Raw genomic sequence first — 9,821 nt, 5'->3', positions numbered from 1 at the left:
AAAATATTCTGTGATTCTATGCTTCAGACTGTCCTTCTGTTTGAAGCATGAAAACCATCTCTGAATTATTGAATAGATAATTATTAAATAATCATGGTCTAAAAGGCCTTGAGCATAGAGCTCTTTTTGACCATTTAAATGAATGAGACCTTGAAGAAGCAAAACCTTGAAGGCAGAAAATTAGTAAATGTTAGGACACTTTGTAGGTGGTTTTGTGTTTATTGTTTAAGAACAAATTTCAGGAATGTTATTTGTAAGTAGACTTGAGTTCCTCTGGCCCTATATATTGTGACTGTGAACTTCCTTACACCCAGCTGCACACTGTTACCAGGAAGTTAGGGAAATTGGCGGGCTGGGGTTGCAGGGATTTGCTGTTTCTTCATGACTCTATGGCAATGCCTATACAAGTCAACCAAACAAGTACAGGACATTTCTGCTTTTACTCTAGTCAAAGGGACAGGGACTATAGCCAGAAGTTCTGGTCTTAACTCACAATTTCCATAAAAATACATCCGTACTTAAAATTAGTCACAGCTGTACATCAGCAACACAAGCTCTGCTTATTCTTCTGTCAAGGATATATCCTTCTCTCTTTGTTTTCTTCAGAGATATTTACAGACTGTTGATGGCATTGGTAGTGTAATGTTATATGATGGCATACAACCCTATGTATCTATTTTGGGAAATGGAAAGGATGGAGTGAAGCAGAGCAGAGTCCAGTTCCAGAAGTTCCTGGTCCTAACTAGTGCTTTACACTCTTTCAGGCAATTCTTGTGGAAAAAGAGGTGTTCAGAGGTGTCTTCCCCAGAGACTCCAAAAGACAGCAAATTCATTGAGCAGCTGATGGAAGCCCTTAGACAACCAGAGAGGGAGTTCAAAATTTAGGGTATTGCTGCCTTCCTGTTGCAAACTGATTAGCAGTCAGCAAGGTCTGTGTTGTTGTGCCTGTGTCTGTATAGACAGTTTTTTTTCCTGATGCATTTCACAATCATATCAAATGGCAAAGGGGCCAGCAGCAGGGAGGGCATAATTAGTGCATTGGTTAAACGCATTTTCCTTTCTACTATAATTAAATTCCTCTCTCACAGGCAGAAAATGAATTGACCTCACCTTAATCCCAACAAGTCATTTGTCCATCCTCAAAACGTTACAGCCAGGAGTTGGCATATTCTCTGTGATTTGGCAGAATGCACCTGAAAGCAATCAGGATAAGCAGATAAGCAGGTACTCTGGTGAATGCCAGGAGAGACTCATCACAACTGTGCAGGAAAGCCAAACCAATGCCAGTTTTATGACATCTGGTCCAAACTGGTCTTTTTAGTGCATTATTAAAAAAATTGCTAAGCACCCCTTACTATTCTTCTGAATCTAATTGTGGTAATAGAGTAAACTGTATCCTCATCGGAATCTAATTTTGTGCTAGGGACTCCTAGTGAAGAAACACCAAGATTTGATGTAAGGGCTGTCCAAAATGAAGCAGGTGTTTTCCAAAAAATCTGTGGCACAGTCTATATCCTGGTTAAGTTTTAGTCATAGACACATGGGATTCTTAGACCAATAAAGCAAAATAAGAGCAACACTTTTAGAGAAGGCCTCCATTTTCTCAAGGGCAGTAAGCAGGTGCCCATAAGGGGGTGAAGGCTTAGTTTGGCCCTTTGAATAAATTCTTAGGGGAGTGTAACAGTAAAGGATATGTGTGCCCTTGAGAAATGGGGGAAAATCACAAAGAACTCCATGGCAGGCATGAACAATATGAAGTAGAGCACAGGTGACACAAGCTTTTATAGTCTTTTCAAGCCTAGGGACAGTCTGCTTTTTTCATTTGTGGTTGGAGAGCCAAATGAAAGTAGGCAATCTGGTAAAATATTACTCTGTATAGCCCAAGCAAATCTGGTCTAAAGCCTTTCCAGCACTTGGAAGCACTGTGTGTTCCCTGTGATTCTAGCCTTTGGAGGGTTGGGTTTTGGTCCTGTTCTTCCAGATGAAAACCATACCTGTAGCTGCAACTTGTGTCCCTTCCCATAATACTTATATTCCAATCTTTCTCTCTTTTTCCTCTAGCCCATCTTTCCTATACAAACATATCCTCATTCCCTGCTCGTTACCAAAGATAGCACCCACTGTGATGCACAATTGACTTTAAAAGTCAGAAGGATATTCAAAGAGAATTTGTGCAGATCCAAGCACCTATTGACACAATTAAGACTACAATCAGCAAACAAATAAGCCGAAACTGGTCTGCTGGAATTGAGGGTTAATTACTGAAGAAAAGAGTAAGTGTGGGTTTTCTATGTTTCATCCTTCTGGGTGTCATAGGTCAGACACTGATATGCACAGAGTGGTGGTCAGTGGCTTTAGCAACCTCTTCTTCAGCTTGAATGGTTCCTGAGAGCTTACAATGGCTTGAGTAAGTTTTTATTATTGTTCTCCAGAGAGGTTTCCTCTCTGATTTGAGTCAGAGAAGGAGTAAGACCTGCATTCATACACTGTCTCACACACACACACACGAACACAGAGATAGCGTCTATTATATTTACAGTTAATTCTACTTGTACTAGTTTGATGGAGATCACAAGCCAGAATTATAATTTAATAGGAAAATTAAAATAAATGGAATAGTACAAGAACACTGGCAGAGTCAGGATACAACCTGACACGCTGTTAGTCAGGGTCGTGGCAGCAGTGCAAATAAAATGATTCTGTTGAAGTGGTGACCCTTTAGAAGAGTCTGGTCTTCGCCAGAAGTCCAGTGAAGCTCCTATTCTCTAGAAATCCAGTAGGTAAGGGCTCCTTGAGCTATTCCAAAACCCTAGATTATATCCAGGTGGGAATGCTTGGCTCCTCCCCCCTGGGAGGAGCATCTCACAATGGGATGATGTAATTCTAGGAGTGATGCCTTAATGGCCCATTAACAGCTATAGCCCCAGGAGGGAGTCAGCAGGGATGAGTCATGGTAAGAGAGAATGAACACTGCCCCACCTGCTTTAACAGTTTGTGAAGATGATCATAGAATACACACTTTTGGTTGCATCTTACATTGTAACCTAGGACACTACTGTAGGCAACTAATAACTTCACCTTCAAGCAAAATTTCCTACATATAGAGACAGATGAAACTCGGCCTGTGCTTTTCTTCCTTGAGCCATGACACTGAAAATAAGAACCAACACCCTGACTGAAAATGCTTTTATCATTGCTTGCCTTTTCTCCCCCTCATTATGTTTTCTGCATTTTGCATTCAAATTCACCCATTAATAAATAATTAGTAGCAATTTTTGCACCTGTATCTAGGCTATATTCATCCCATAAGCACCATGAAGTGCTTATTGCACGGACTGAAAAGGAATACATAGAAACACGAGAAGTCTGCCTTGCACTGTGCAGTAGGATAGATTAGCTCAGGAATCACTGACTATGCTCTATCAATTTGTTTTATACAGACCTGGTGATTTCTCTATCAAATTTCAAATTATTTTGGGGGATTTGGACATAAAATTCGTAGAATTGTCTTGCTTTAGATAATACAAACTCCTGCCACAAACATGCATCTTGCCCAGTTGTATAATCCAAAGCTGCCACAAGCTTTTTAGCTGCAGAGTTATTTATGGATTACCCTGTCTGATCTTTAATGTGGGACATATACAGCAATACCTCTCTAGAGCTGTGCACTACTGTACTAACTATAAAGAAGCAGCAGGCAGCTCAGAAAGAGCATCCTTAAGAAGCTTTGATAAATCATAAAAGCAATCTGTACATGGCAGGGAGACATAGCTAGTCAAAAAGGAAGTTATTTTAAATCTCCAGTAACAGTAATTGCAGACTCTCCCTGTCTGGATCAGTCTGGGTTACATGTGAATATAACCAAGAACATTTTGTGGTTGTGCAACTGCATCCTGCCTCATCTCCTTCTGAATGGCTTTGACAAGCAAGATCTTTGGCAGGGCTAAACAGGCAGCACATCTTTGCTCCTATTCTCAATGTTAAATTCTGAGCCCAAGCTGGCACCTGCATGTCTGTGTCATTTCCTCCACAGCTGAAATGCTGCTAACTAGTGCACCAGAGGGGTCGCATTAACCAGCCCAAATAACCTGCAGACTCATTTAATACACAACAGGAAGGCCTTTGCCACTGGAAATGTTCAGAAGGAAAACAGAAGGGATGATTCAGATTTTGTTACTTTTATGTTGGCTTCCCAAGCTGCAAACCATTAACATTTTTAAAAAATCACAGGGACTCTTACTCCTACAGGCAGTGGAAAGTCCCAAGGGAAGCCTGAGGAAGAGGTGTCTTGCCCTTGCCAGCAGCCACACGAGGTCAGTATTGGCTCATACAATTAGAATGAGCTGTGCATTCTCGTGAATGTCATTGTGCACCTGCCAGGGCTGTGATGGGCCAAGGATATGATGCTGGAAGTAACCCCAGGTAGGTGTAACACCATGCCCAAGCACAGAACCAAGTGCACCATGGAATGGTCACAAAACAAAGCTGTGTGCTCTTCTGATGTGCAATGTTGCCTCTGGTAAATAATTTCTCTTTCTAGACTACCACCATGTGTCCTGGGGGCATGTGAATCACAGTTTCCTTATGTTTTTCCCATTGTTGATGACATAAATTGGAGATTCAGACCCAGCATGTGGCTTTGTGTCCATAGACTGCTTTGTGCTTTACATCATGACCTTTTTAGAAGTTGGACACTGAGTTCTCACAAATCTGTTTTCTTCTACAGGCTGTTCAGGACTCACTGTTTCTTGCTAACAAAACTGTGAGCTCAGATTAGGATATTTCACTATCAAAAACGCATGAGGACACAGAGCCTCTTGAATTTAACAGGAACATTTTCAATAGATCAAGCTCTTAACAGAGGAATTGCCATGAGGCAGTAGTCAAATACCACCTTTGTTCTTCTTACAACTTCCATTAAAATGGCCAGTGAAGCTTTGGTAATCTGAAGGCCTCCCAGAAATTACAACCATCTCTTCACTGGAAGGGTTTTCAAGCATTGGACTTGCCTGCCCAGCGGAGTGGTGGAGTCACCATCCCAAAAAAACATTCGAAAAACCTGTGCATAGGGCAATTAAGAATATTGTTTAGTGGTATATATGGTGGTGGTGCTGGGTTTATAGTTGAACTTGATGATCTTAGAAGTCTTTTCCAACCTTAATGGTTCTATGATTCCAGAAGAAGAGAGTATTTTTTGTCTGAAGTTAAATGAAAGCCTAGTTGTATTTTTCTACTGGAGAATATGCAAGTACTGAATTTGAAACAGAACAGATCTACTTGGCTGGATTTCTTCCTTCAGTTTGAACATCCCTAACTATTTTAAGGAATGATGCTCTAGAGCTTGTGTTGAAAAATTTAATCCATTCTACTGGCAACATGTCAAAGCTCAGCTGAAAGCATAAGCTGGGTACATTCTGGAAACCTTTTTAGGTTTCTGGGCTCTTGTGTTCTACACTTCCTCTTCTGTGAGGTGATTCATACAGAGAAAGATTAATTCTGCATTAGAACAACTTTTTTCTTTGTTGCCATATTTTTGGTGGTATAAACACAAACAACAACATAAAGACAAATCATAGTTAAATACTGTAATCCTCTTAAACCTCTTCAGCAGGAAGCCAGCTGTTGGTGGTGTTATAGTTAAGAAACAACTTTCTATTTTAGTTTAATTTTAGATTTGTTTGTTTGTTTTTGCATATTTGTTTAAAAGTCTTCCAATGTGGTTGTCTCTGGAAAAAAAGATGCAGCAGCTGGACCTACTTTCTCCTGTTGCTCTGCTACACCTTGGCTGTTCTGTGAGGATATCAGAACAGCTACCTGTGTGCTTGCTTCTCTTTTTGTTAAAATGGATGGAAATTAATTGATAGAAACACTGAGGTCTTTCCAATCCAGGGTTCTCTTGAAGCATTCTAGGAAACCCTTGCTAACTCTTCTGCTTGAGATAGAACAAGTCCATTTGTCTACTTTCCCAGCTCAGGTCAGATTCAAGTGTCACAGGAAATAGCTCTGCTCCAGAAATGAAATCCAGGGTGAAAATGTGTCAGAACCAAAGGGGAAGTGCTTCAGCCCTTCTGGCTTCCCCAGCAAATGACAGGATCACATTGTGCTACTGTTTGTCCTCTTCCATTCCCTCTTAGTCCCAAGGGAGGATTCAGGGCACAGACACTGCTTTATGTTTTATCCTGGGATCTAAAAGTAGAGTGAAATTACTTCTATGAGGGTGATCTTTCTTTCAACCAACCTAAAATAGTGAATGTCTCAGCCTCCCTGGGAAAGGCTTTCAAATGGGCATTTCTCATAATCTCATACCAGGATAATGGAAGTTCAAGTCATGGAAAACATCCTCAGACACAATTATCTTACCACATCCTCAGACAAAATTCTCCTACCTTACTTTGAGCCTACTGCAATGCCATTCAGTTTCTCTTGGAAAAAAAATTCTATAATAAAGGTCCCATGACACAAACACAAACACCAAATCATGCCCCCAACTCTCTCTTCCTCTTTGGGATTGCTCTTACCAGCAGCACATGCTGAATGCCCTCCTGCCCAGTGAACTTCCCACAGGAATGCAAATTACTTGTTAATATAAATTTTCCAGAGGGGAACTGAAGCCAACTCGAGTCTAACAATTTTTTCTACCGAGGGGTTTATCAGTTTTATTCCCATCCTCTACCACAGATTTATTGGAAGAAGGAGATCTAAGGAGCGCAAATTCCTCATGGTGGTCCTTGGTTTGCAGAAGTCTTTGTGGTACAACTTTAGATCTGCACTGAGAAAACTCTGTTTCCCTTAGGTTTTTGTGGTTTTTTGTTGTTTGTTTGTTTGTTTGTTTTAATAGGATAGTCTTGTAGGTCCAACTAAGCACATTGTCCTCAAGGGTTGGGTGCAGCCTCCATGTCAGATGGTAAATGGCTGAAATAAGGTATCAGAGGCCAGACCAAGTACAGTCCTAATGTAGAATGAAACACACCAAGCAGTAGAAATTAATTAAGAACAATAGACAGTAATAATAATTTAATAAAAAATTTAAAAGCCTTGTTGAAGATCACTCAGTCAAGACCTTGTCAGAGGCTTTTGAAGCTTCAGACTCCTTTATCAAGACTATTTCAGCTATCTGTGCAGTGCTCATCCTTTACAGAGGAAACAATGTAGGTCTGAAGTGCTAAGAGAAGCAAGCAGGAACAAAACAAACCTGATAATTGAGAGATCCTGAAAATGCTCATATCATGTCACCATGTTTTAACCACCTGATTAATCTTCATCAGGGCAATTTTGAAGCAGTATTCCTAGTAGACAAGAGTGCTTATAAGTTTTGTAGTTTCAAGGCTTTTAACAGAAATTCTTCAGTGGTTCCTCAATTAGTGCAAATATTGACCCCCGCCTTTGAACAAGGCAAAACGGAAGAGTGAAATCAATTAAACATATCCTCTGACTGCCAGTCCAGGAAGGAGAGCTTTCCAATTGATCGTAAAGGAGTAGTGCTTGGTGAAGAAGTATCACTGCTCCACTTGTTCTCTCAGGGTAAAGGAGTTTCAATATTCTGTCAGCTGTATTGTAGACTATTTTCTTGAGGAAATGATGCTTGTAATGTCCTGCTAAGCATTTCAGCTGGAGTCCAATTTCATCTAAATTTGATGGAGAGATAGAATTCACTTAGGTATTAAATCCTCACCCCTGTGCACAAGACAATACATCAGAAAAAAAAACCAAAAAACCAAAACAAACACTGAAGTGCAAACTCGGTCTTTATTAGCTATGTTAATTTGCTCATTTTGTTTTTAGCAGCAGAGTAATTCAGCATCAGTATAGACTTGATTTATAAGGATTATTTATTGCTTTTGAAAGTAATGACTAACACTAAGAAATCTAAAATTGTTGAGTAATTCCTGGAGTTCTTAAGTAATAAAGTTAATTCTCCTCTTATTCTCATTTTCCCCTTTAAATTTTAAAAGCACATTTACCCAGTCTTGCTAGTAACCCAACAATATTTTCTTTTGCCTTCTGAAAGGAGTTAGCATTAATAACCGAGTGGCCAGTGTACTCATCTGAACACTAAACCAACCTTAATCTACACTATAAATATCGAGGGGATTAAAATCTCATGATATTACAAAGTTAAAATTTATGTGTCATGAGGAAAGATAGAAGAGGTGAAAGTTACAGGAAAATGACAAGATACAAAATTTTTCTCAGACTGATATCCAGTATTGCTGCATTCAGTCTGGGCTCACAAGTGGCTGTGTCTTACTCTAAAGTGAAAAAATAAAAAGGCAATAAAATTCACCAGGGGTCTTGTTCATCCACTCCATCTTCACCAGTGGCAGAGGTGAATGATGTTCTCACTTATCAGTGTGCCACATGCATGTTGTGAGGTTATGAACAACCACATCAAATGCAAATAGTAACAAATTATTCCCAAGGTGCCTGTCTCTCAGGGTACCCACTCTCTTCACTGCAGTAGCTGTGTGTTTTCAAATACAAATATTAAATTTGTACTGGAGAAGCTGATGGAGACCAAAATCTCATCTCACATCTGGTGTCACCACAGACAGGTCAGTACTGTCAGATTTATATTATTTATATTTATATTTATATTTATATTTATATTTATATTTACATTTACATTTACATTTACATTTACATTTACATTTATATTTATTATTTGTATTTATATTTATATTTATATTTCTTAGCCTGATGTATTGTTCCTTCCCACTGGGTTGAGCAGGTTTTGTCCTGGAGCCAAACCAGAGCTCAGTGACAAAACCCACTCTTGTTTTGTTATTTGGTGACTGCCAAACTATAACTGATGTTTTTTGACAAAATGCCTGTGCCTGTTAGAGCTCCCAGATGCAGAGGACTCCTGATAACTCACAGCAATGGCATTAATGTAGTGGACATTTTGTTCAGCTTTCCTGGCTGTTACTTACTGCAATACCATAGTGTGATGAATAACCAATTGTCCGTGTTACCCTCTCCCTTCTGAGGCTTTTTTATGCTTAGCAATAACTTTTCATTCTGACAGAACTAGCTGGGACTCCTCTCAAATGAAATGTTATTTGGGGGAGGATTGTAGGTGTCAGGGCTTGATCTAAATTATATGGCATGCTTGCTTCAGCAGAGCAGAATATGACACTACCTGCTCTGGCCAGGAAGCAGAGTTATTTTGTCCTGTCCCTGCTGCTACAAGGACCATGTAATAATTATAATATCTAATCTGTTCAACAATCCCAGCTGGCCCTGGCCCTCATACTGTCAAGCTTCCAGGAGCCTTACCTTTGAATACAGTGGGAAGTTCATAAGTCATTCAGTGTCTGAGGACATGTAAAGTGTGACTGTGGGGCCAACCAAACCCCAAGCGCTTGCGCAGTTCTGCAGTTTCCCTCACTGGGGATTCATGATGCTTGACCAAAACCTCTTTGTTTGTCCATGCCTGCTTAAAAGAACTATTCCAATGATTTTGACAAAGGGTTCACAGAGGGAAGGAAGGAAGGAAGAGAGGGATATTACCACAGGCCTGTTTCCTATGGTATAGCACCGTGTCCTGCAGCCATAGGGAGGAGGAGGAGAGAAGATCCAGCAGGCAGGAGTTGTGCAGCAAGATTGATTTATTTAATTATTTTACAAACTCTTTTATACACTTTTTTTTTCATAGCCTAATTGGACAAAGGGCCAGCCACCCCTTGGGGGTGATTGGCTAAAATCCTAAAACATCCATTGTCAAAATATTTTTCTACTATACCATAAACAAGACCTTTCAAGGTTGCAGGTGGCTTGGTTGTTTACATTCCCTGCCACCTCTTCTGTGAGAGAGAAAAGTC

General features: G+C 40.0%; 1 long non-coding RNA gene across 1 annotated transcript; it reads right to left on the bottom strand.

Annotated features, from left to right (window-relative positions):
- Positions 1 to 397: 397 nt before the first annotated feature.
- Positions 398 to 2,771, bottom strand: LOC138106026 (uncharacterized). The gene is made up of 3 exons (XR_011148886.1): positions 2,651 to 2,771; positions 1,111 to 1,193; positions 398 to 852 (listed from the first exon to the last, which is right to left on the bottom strand). It is a non-coding gene; the product is annotated as an uncharacterized lncRNA (long non-coding RNA).
- Between the last annotated feature and the right edge of the window lie 7,050 nt (positions 2,772 to 9,821).

Source organism: Aphelocoma coerulescens, chromosome 2 (genome assembly GCF_041296385.1).
Source record: "Aphelocoma coerulescens isolate FSJ_1873_10779 chromosome 2, UR_Acoe_1.0, whole genome shotgun sequence".
In the NCBI taxonomy this organism is placed as follows: Eukaryota; Metazoa; Chordata; class Aves; order Passeriformes; family Corvidae; genus Aphelocoma; species Aphelocoma coerulescens.
This window is presented reverse-complemented; position numbering and strand designations above follow the sequence as displayed.